At 39.8% G+C, this 10,619-nt stretch overlaps 1 protein-coding gene across 2 annotated transcripts in view; it reads left to right on the forward strand.

The window, feature by feature from the left end:
- The first annotated feature begins 201 nt into the window (after window positions 1-201).
- Window positions 202-10,619, forward strand: part of LOC116841577 — a 300,634-nt gene continuing 290,216 nt past the window's right edge. For both annotated transcript variants that reach the window (XR_004377575.1, XM_032809668.1), the window contains exon 1: window positions 202-938. The gene's annotated coding sequence lies outside the window, so the exon portion shown is untranslated. The remainder of the gene's footprint in view (window positions 939-10,619) is intronic.

A 10,619-nucleotide genomic window follows, 5' to 3' on the forward strand; every position in this document is an offset into this window, starting at 1 on the left:
TCGACTTCTGCGTGAGTTATAGCCATTTAAACCCGCTGCGTCGGTATCAGAATTTCGGTGCGCCAGAACAGTCGAGGCACTTGCTGTCGCCGCGACGCGCTATGCTTGCTTCGAGCTACGAGGTGAACGACCGCGCGGTGGGGGCACGTGGTGGGGGACGCGTGGTGGGGGGATGCGTGGTGGGGGGACGCGTGGCTAGAGCGAGTGCGTGGCCGACGCGTTTACGTTTTCATTCACGTGTCGCGTCCTGACCTACCCTACGGCGATAGCGCCGGCGGATCTATCGCGCGGATCGATCCAGGTCAATAACTGCGCTTGCAGATGTCCTGGCGACTTGAAATAAAGACTTTCGAATAGACTAATTAGACGAAAAAAATCGCACTTTCGATGGACGGAAAATCGATGTTCCGCGGAATAAGTATCGATACACAACGCGATCGTGAGAATATCGGAACAATGTGTAAACAAATATTACGTCATCCGGCATTGTAGTTACTAAAAGAAGTCGTCGCGCAATTATTTAACAGCCGAGGGACGACAATAATCAACATTCTCGATACGTCGCGGGCCTTGAAGGCGGCCAAACTTATTTTCGCGACTCGCACGCGTTCCCGAATGTTTCTGTTGTACTTAAAACCGGCATTTGACACGCATACCACGGACTACATGTATTGGTATATTATTTTTCATTCTCCTCGAGTGATATCAAAATATTTCATCGGTCTCTGAAATTAAAATTCTCGTCGGCATCGTATTATATATGTCTCGTCGGCATCGTGTGAAACGTGTATCTTCAATCGAATCGTCCTTGCGCAAGTGTCAGTATTAGTGTCAGTGCCATGATGGAGCAGCCAAGATACTGAGTTGAGTAGCCAAGACGGAAGGCGAAGGACGGAAGACGTAGGACATGCGGGCAGTACTACATCATATGTTTTCAGGTGTGCCAAATCATTTATTATATCGGTTTATAACAAACATTGTCGAGAATAAACACCTGAGTCGAAATTTAAGCCGGCATTCATAGTCCATTATTATTTGACAAATAATTATAGTTTTAGAAATCTCTGATTTGTACTTTCACCTATTACATTATTTCATATAAAAGACCTTTATTCAAACAGTCGAATAATGATCATTGAGTATAAATACAATAATTAATTATATTCTTTCCGATTGTTCTCAATCACAAAGATACTAAATAATTCACAATTATGAATGTCAGCTTTAGAATGTAATGTAAATTTTGTATTTACGTTTAATAATGCTCTCTAGGCCGCGAATGTGATCTTGTTTACACTTATTTACGTTTGTTTGCTTCACTTTAGTCTTGCTATTATACGAAATTTAGATTTAAATTTCTATTGAACATTATATTGGGCATTATTGGACACACATAACAGTTATATTTTCCTTTACAGCTTCTACGATCAGCTCTTTTAAGAGCTACATCTCATCTACTTCCAACATAAAAAAAGAAAAGAAAAAGAAACTAGGAAGAGATGAGAATAATATGTGTTGTTTTCTTTAACTATTATTCTTATCAATTTTTATTTGATTATTTAATATTTGCTTATCTTTTTCTTATATCTTAATAAACTATTAAATTGCATATTGCTAACTGATGTATCACGGAAATAGAGATTAAAAATGCAGCTGAAAAATATCAATATAATTAAATATTAAATAATTCTGAAATGAGTCTTACTGTAAGACTCAAAATGAAGACAACTGTAGAGAGTAGACATCACACAATGTATTATCACACAAGGTAAGAAAATATTTCGTATAATGTTACATCTTAAGATTCTCCATTAATTCTTCAAGTTTAAAGGAATTTGCAGGATTGATGTAGAACTAAAATTTCGACTCAGGAATACTCGTGTTGCATTGACAAGTAAACCTATCCAAAAGGTACACTCCGATTTCTTTCTAATTTGGCACAAATGTAGAAGTACAAAAAATATATTTCTTTCTTATGTATTTTTTATATATGTATTTCTTTCTTATATATTTTATTTCTTATATATTTTTGTTGCACTTGTTGATGATAGGAGCAAAGACATTAAAAAGCTATAAACTGTCCGTGAAGCTCAAAGTGGGCCAAAATGAAAAATATGACCTAAATATTTTTTGTACTTCTACATTTGTACTAAAAAAATCGAAGTGTAACTTTCGGGTAGGTTTACTTGTGAGAGGAAGAAAACGGTTGATTCAACAAAATCGACGGTCGCTCGCCTTCAAAGAAATATCGTATTTGTTGAACAAATTACGCGTTAGTGCGAAAACTAAGTTGCTTTAATATAGTTACTGACCAAGTCAAATCTCGTAATCAGCGAACCAATCGATAACTCATCACAGCAACTACATAACTGGTCCAATCGACTAAACGAAACCTTGATCGAACGAATTTCGTTCGTTCAAGCGAAGAGTCTCATTAATTCAACTACATTTTTTTTTTCATTCTCAGTGCAGTTAATAACTTTACAATATAACCGGTCGTCCATCAAATTTCCTCGCCGTTATACTTGATCACACACCTAGACTTCTCCACGAGGTTTTTTGCTTTGTCAGTAAGAATCTCGTTTCTTTATCGAAGAGTTGAACCCCCTCCATCCCGCGGTTTTTTCTCACCGTTATTAATTGCGATTTATCCATTTAGCCATTACAGGCTCTTGCTCGTCTCGAAACCGTTCCGTCACTTGATTTAAGCACGGGGTTCGCACGATTTCACAATGCTCGGAGCTTTTTGCCGACACGGCCGAGTCGGAAGAAGCGCCGCGGCAAGCCACGCCGAAATCCTTTTTGCGCCACTCTCGTGCCGTTATTAATTAACGCCGAGTCATTATTAAAAGACCTCCGTCATTTATACGGGAGGCTTTTTATCGTTCATTAAGAAGTATGTCCATCGCGCGCCGCGAAAAACCCGGCTTATCGCGCCCGCTCGCGTCTCGATCGGCGAGGAAGGCGCGACGCTCACGATCCTATCTTCTGCCGGCCTCCTTCTGCCGCCCCTCGTTTTCTTCGTTCTTTTCGTATCGTTATTATCGACACTCGTGTTCTCAAGCGTCCGTTTGAGCGGCAGAAGGATAACGATTGTATCACGCCCGAGCGCGTCCTCCCGTCCTTGCACCTTGCGCCCACGCGCGCACCTTTTGTCCTGCGATCGAGGTACGACGTTTCCGCGCAATAAAAGATCCAGCGACCTTCCTGATCTTTACACTGAAAGAAAGATGTTTCAAAAATTTTTTTTTAATTCACTCGATAGGCAATAATATATTTACAAAATTCTTTTGTTTAAAGAGAATAAACAGTTGCACACTCGTGAGAGAGAGAAAGAGAAGCTAAAGTTTTAAGAAAATGTAGAATGTAGAAATATGTTATTGTGGTACCTATCCTAATAAGTGTTCTCTTTTTCTTAACTTTTTCTTAATTGTTTTTTATTTCTTAAATTTTTTTTAAGCTTTTTCTTCTCTCAGTGTGCACTGAAAAAATTATTTTTGTATTTGGAACTAAAATATTTTTACACAAGATTTGGTTGGCATTAGATGCTTTTCACTTGTGTCAGGTACATGTATTATTGAGAAAGCAAAACACACATAACGCCGATTGAATTTTGTGATTGAAATTACCACAAACATTTGGTTGATCTCATTTTAACCAAATTAGGATACGGTGTATCGAATTTTGATTTCGATAGAAAAATCTCTTTTTCAGTGTACGTTTTTATTAATAGTCGGTTCGGATCTTCAGCACATAGCGATGTTGATAATTAAAATAGATTATATGACAGTTGTATATGATGATATACAACTGGTTGAGGAGCAACGTGAATAGGTGCGTTGGCGCATTGTGTGCACCGTCATACTCTCGTCGATATGGTACTGATAAAATTTTTCCAAGATACATCTTTCATTAAACAGGCACTTCATTCTCGTGTCATTCGTCAGACGTGAAATTGCACCGTCGGCTTAAGCCGTAGATTGAATTTTACTGTCCGAGCGAGATATCGAGAAAAGGTCTGAATGAGATATCAATGAACCTTAAAAATGTTTAATCTGTTATTGTTTTAATTATTGATACTATTTTGGTCTAGACAGTAATTAACATTGTCGCGTAGTCGACGATCCTCAGTAAAATTTTGACACTTATCCTCTATATTTGCTTGCCTCAGAGTTAAATTAATTACACCTACAAAAATATGATCTTATTTTTAACGGAACCCTCTAATATATATAGTCTCAAGAGAATTCTCTTAAAACCTAGAGGAAAATATTCTAAGCACAATACTCTGGAAAAAATGGAGGAATTTCATCCTTTATCTACAGTTTTGTTTTTAATAGAAATTTCTTCCAGTTAGACGGTAGTCTGTTTTGAATAAATGTATTCTTTTTTATTCGAAAGGAAAAAAGGTAGAAGAATATCCAGTAGATTTCTAATTAATACACTGAGAAGTTACTTTTGTACTTGGAACTAATATATTTGGTACATACGATTTTGTTGGTATTACATGCTTTTTACTTGCGTCAAGTGAGATATATTAGTGAGAAAGCATATAATAGCAATTAATTTTTTTATTGCGATTACGAAACATTTGATTGATCTCATTTTAGCCAAATTATGGTACAGTATACTAAATTTTTGTCTGGACGACAAAATCCTTTTCTCAGTATGTTTACTTCATTGGGAGAGGAATATTCTTTCGGTAAGAGTTTTCGCGCTTAGAATATGGGTTTGTAGGAAATAGTACCTTGCAACTGGAGTTCTTTTCTTAGATGTTAGGATATTTTCCTTTTGGTTTTAGAAGAATCTCTTCTTGAATCCATATATATGTATAAAAGAATATTTCGCTGAAAATGATACTTTTTTAATGTAACTATTCAGCAAATTATTAACATCGCCGAAATTTGAAACAACCGCTATCGTTAAAAGTCGGCTATACACGATCAATCGAGAAATAGTTAAAGACGCAGATGCGCAGAGATAATAACTGAACGTCGCGTTGAACGGAAAACTTTGACGAAGTTTCGTGCGGTTCAAACACGTCGATCATCCGAAAATACGCGTCCCTCGACAACCAAATAATTACGAGGAGAGCTTAGTCCGTGCGAAATAAGAGAAGAAGGTGCGCGCGAGGTAGGAAAGAAGAAGAAGAAGAAGAAGAAGAAGAAGAAGAAGAAGAAGAAGAAGAAGAGGGAGAGGGCTCCGGGTGATTACCATTGGTGCGAGCAGCTTGCGCGGAAAGGGAGGGAAGGCGCAATGATGCCGGGACACGAGAGAGAACTGGAATGATGAATTGCAAGGCGCGGCAATGAATCAGAGCCCAGCGACAGGCGGTGCACCTACCAACAATGCGGGGCCCCCGTTCTTAGGAGCCCACCAAGGCTGACAACGTGCACCACCTTTCCCTGCGCGCCCGCGCTAAACGCTCTCTAAACGCAATCGCGGATATTTCATTTTCGCGTCTCTCCTTTCTACAACGCGCCGTCTCGCTTCAAAAAATTCCTACCGAAATGAGAACGGCGCGTACGCGCGACTTTTAACTGCTCCCGGTAAGCGAGTTCCTTGGGTCGTTATTTATAACTTCTGATAAGCAAGTGCTCGTTCTTTTTTTTTATTTTTGTAATACTTGCACTTGAAAACACAAATCATTGTTCATAGCACAACGAGTGCGTGTTAAGATAAAATCTATCGAAAAGTATGCTATATGAAGGTAGACTTATAGAAGGAAGAAAGTTTACGACTCAAACCGATGGAAATTTCTTTCTGTTTCCTCGAAGGAATTCCCTCGTCGCGAAGTCGGAATATTTGCAGTATTCATATCGATAATGTTAAAAATTATTTACTCTCGATGAAATACCGGTACACAATCACAAAAGGTCTAACTGGATTGAAAATTGCACTGAAAACATTATTTTGGGAACTAAAATATTTTGTCGGTATTATCATATTTTTTATTTGTGTCAAATATGGTGTATTAATGAAAGAACAAAACACATAAGCAATTAAATTTTTTAGTTGCAAAAATTAAAAAATATTTGATCCAAATTTCAGTTTGGTGTACCAAATTTTTGTTTGGACAACAAAACCCTTTTCTCAGTGCGCTATCATTTCCGTTAAAAGATGACGATCTCATTTGCATTCTCGATAACACCAATAAAAAGTAAGGGCCTCATCGAAACGTGCGTGTTGCGTTAACGAGGTGTAATCAATTTTTTCATAATTCAATGCACATGTAGTTACTACGTCGCGGGAGATTCCCTGTGACTGCACTGTAAATCATTGCCGGAGACACTTCCTACCTCTAAATATACTTTATTACCGCTCGTAAAATACATTTCCCGTGAGTCACTCGTGTACACCGTGGGTGTACAGGAAGCATAAAAGCTGTCCTCGAGAGATTAGACATATATCCACGATTATCTCTCGCATTCGATCTTTATTTTCTTTCGGCTGTGTGCCGCTTGAAGAACTGAACGACATTTCTTTTTCTTTTATTGAGATACGCGTCGGACGAAATATCTACGAGCTGTTTCTCGTGCGTGTGATAATACTTCCCTTGATAGCCGCGGGAGAAAATTGACATTGGTAGTTAATAGCGTCGAGAATTAATATCCACACTTGTTCTACAAGTCATTCGTCGTATCTACGATTTACTGAATTGTAAGCCTTACCATTTCCATAAACGTGCTGTACGTACGCCATAGAACGACGAATGATATATCGATTCCGTTTTATACCTATATCCTTAATCTCAGAACTTTAAACACATAAAAAGTTATGTGAACTTTAAACATGGTTAATAAATTTCACCCAGTGTGTCTTCTTTTGCTCATAATTCTCGGAAAAATAAACAAAATTTAATGTTCTTTTCTTAATTAGAATAGAAATCATAAAAAGGAATATTAATTTTATTAATATTTCTGCGATCCAATAAAGTTTCGTGTAAAGTTAAACAATTTATAATAAAAATAATAATACATGCTTTTAAGAATGGTATACGGAAAAAAGTTTGGTTGGATTAATTAAATTTCTATTAAATATGACCAGAAACCAGAAAAATTCGGTTGAAGTTATCAGATTTAACCAAAAACCTTGTTTTCTTGTTAACAGAATTCAAGCGATTGATTCAACCAAACGTTTTTTTTTTTTTTTGTATAACGTTTGTAAAGTTAGTATGACTAAACTTTACCCATGTTTAGGGTTTTGAAATTAAGATATTTCAGATCATTTTTAAGACACTGTTATTTTGCTTTACATTTCTACGTTGCTTAGGAAACCATTGGTCGCGCGATTAAACATATCATTTCGCAATTCTGCCTTTTATGTAAGAGACAAATATTAATCTACCTTAAAACCATTCATTCCTCTTATTGCTTTAATTAGCGAAGCTTTATCGTTTCGCTCGTAATTAATATCGTCGTGTAGTCGACCATCTTAGAGTAGAGTAAACTTTAATCATACGCGACATGTTATTAAGTGAGCGAATTTATCCGACTGAATTGAATTTTGCATCGTGAATAACAGTACGCTGGTGTCGTCGCGCCCCCCTCTCTCTCTCTCTCTCTCTCTCTGTCTGCCTCTCTGTCTCTTTCTTTCTCTCGTTTTCTCCTTGAAGTTAACAGAGTTCGCGTTTCAATAACGAAGAGCGACTTGGAATACTTAAATTCGTCGAAGCGACCGCATCGGAATTCCTCGCTCGGCGCTGCCTTTAAAACCGCCGCCGTTATCCCTAGCCATCGAATGGCGAGTGTCAACAGGATGATGATGCAGTCGCTTAAAAATGCGACCTTCGCGCTGCAACTGCGTCGTACATCGCGCGACTACGCCGACGCGCTCGCGCGAGCGAGAGAGAGTGAGAAAGAGAGAGAGAGAGAGAGAGAGAGAGAGAGAGAGAGAGAGAGAGAAAGAAAGAAGAGAAGAGAGAGAAAGAGAGAGAGAGAAAAGAGTGACGAGAGGCAGGATAATTCTTGCATTAGAAACGACGACGATTCCCTCCGCCTTCTAAGACGAGTTCCGGTACGATTCCATAACATTCCTCATTCTCGAGTGCCCGCGACGCTCCGAGGCACAATCTGCGGTCGATGTGGAATAATAAACGGGAAGCTGATCGTAAACCGCGAATCGATAAACACAAACGCGCGCGCGAGACGCGAAGTTAATTTACACACGTCTAAAACTCATGATGACGCGCCATTCCAACAGAGTACGCGGGTCCTTTTTTCCTTCTCGCGATATATGTCGATGCCGAGGTATATATGGTTATCGTCCCCAGCGGACCTATCGAATGACACAAAACGCTCTCGCCCGTCCACGGTAGACGAAGCAATCATATGCAACACATGGGATTTATTAGAAATAACCCAGCTCGCGCATTGCGTTGCCTCTCCCTCGAATTGCAAATTACGATCTACCACTTAAGTGCGATGTATTTTTAACCGTCGCGAACGAGATTACGTACACGAAGAGAATTTTATAATAAAAATCACTTTGCACGGAGGGAATATATTACAGTTTCTTTTCATATATAAATGCTTTTAAAAAGTTTATTATATTTCCGTCAGTATAGGATAGAATCTAATTTTTGATAGAATCTAATTGTTACAAAACGGAGTAAATTTTGCCATGAATATAACAAATTCTTTTAATAGCACATTGCAATACCTGAAATATATAAATAGTGCATATGAAAAAACTGTCACAATTACTGGAGAATGTCGATTTATTTCTCGATTACAAAGTTCTATAATAATTTTTACTATGAAATTCTCGCACTGTAGAATTTTGTAACCGGAAATATCGACATTTTGCGTTATCCTTTCATTTCGTATATGCTAAGTACATTTTAAGAACTGAAATGTAAATAGCAATGCTATTAAAAAATTTGTTATGTTTCTAGAGTTATTTACTTATATTTACTATATTGCTTGGCAAAATGGACCTTATTAACAGTCCATTCCTGCACTGCTAGAAGCATAATAAAATTTAAAAGAATTTATATTAAAAAATAAAAAAACTAAAATTGCCCCTCCATGTATTCTCTAAAATACAATCAGTGTATTCTTCATTGGAATGCCATACTCATAACTGGTGGTTCAGTTATAGCACTGCAGTCAATAAAATTTTGCTGATTGAAACGGTTAATAGGAGCGATTGTTCACATTATTGATGCAATTTGCGAACACAGACGGTGTCATTGCATGCGAGATGCACAGAAGTCGTTAATTCCGTTAACTTTTAACAAAGCAGCAAGACTAGGTAAAATCTCCCTCGACATAAGGTAAAAGTGTCTAAAGCCTGGACACGTGTCTAACTCTGAAAATTCTCATTGTTTTGTCCTTAAACACGAATATTTCAACATTCAACATGAAATCTATATACCCGTATATTGTACATATATTTCATATTGAATGTTCAAATATTCGTAAAAGACCAAAGCAATATGAAAGATCAGGTATTAAGTACATGTCCAGGTATTGGCAGTTTCACCTCGCGTCAGGATAAACGCGCGCGGAAAAAGATAAGACAAGATCAGATAATTAGTGCAAGATATCAATTAAACATGATCAATATCAAGCAAGATATTCAACTAAATATGAAACAGTCCAACGTGTTGTCAATCAGCGAAAAAGCTTTCGGGTCGCGTAACGTCCCCGCGTTCTCATCTACGAGCAAGGACCGCGAGAGAAGCCGCGAGAGAGGCGAAAGGATAAAGAAACTACGGAGCCTCCGCGAGGACCGAGCACGATTCACGGTGGTTAGATCGGCAGACGGGTGGGATCGCGGCAGTCTCGCGAAAAAAACCAACAGCAGCAACAGCAACAGCGGCGACGGCGGTGGCGGTGGCGGCTGGCGTCTTGCCACGAGGGAAACGTAAACTGATCGCGCAATCTGCTGGTGCACGCGGCAAGTCAACTCGGGCCACGAAGAATTTCAATCAGCAATAATACCGCCGCGGCTCCCCGTCTCGTCCCCGCCGTCCCTGTCTTTCCTCCAGGCCGGCTGCCGGCGTGTTCCTTCTCCTTCTCCTCCCGCGCGATCGTTCCTCTTCTCTTCGCCACTTCTCCCGCCGGTCCTCATGCCGGTTACAAATGGCGTCATTATTCCTTAATAATTCGAGATACCGAGCGCGGCGTATTTATTGTCTGGCGTGGGCAGCGCGCGCGAGTCGCCCTGGCCGGCCAACACTTGTCAGAGCGAGGTCACCTTTCCTTTTTTCTCTCTCTCTCTCTCTCTCTCTGTTCTTCTCTCGAACACGCCGGTCTATCGGCGCGTATTTATTAGCAGCGTGGCAACGAGCCCGAGCGCATCCTCGGCACCTCCACCGGCGGCGGGTAAAGATGAGCGATTTATGCCGCGGTGCACCGAGAGTCCGCGCGCGCGGCGATAGCATCTTATAACCGCTTCCGTGCTCGGTAATTGAAGTTCGACGTTTTCGGGCGGACGGACGGACGGACGCGAACGCGCGCCTCGTTCTTCGTACGCGAGTCAAGATAAGACGGCGCATCAGCGATATGGCAGGCGAGATTTGTTGGCACGAAAAAGCGCCGCGCCGCTTCTCGAGGCTCAAGGCATCGCGCTCCTTTTTCTTCCTTCTCCCTGTTCGCCCCCCCCCCCCCCCC

The sequence above is a fragment of the Odontomachus brunneus genome, unplaced genomic scaffold (genome assembly GCF_010583005.1).
Source record: "Odontomachus brunneus isolate Ranch 3 - 2012 unplaced genomic scaffold, Obru_v1 Obru_scaffold_016, whole genome shotgun sequence".
Taxonomy (NCBI): Eukaryota; Metazoa; Arthropoda; class Insecta; order Hymenoptera; family Formicidae; genus Odontomachus; species Odontomachus brunneus.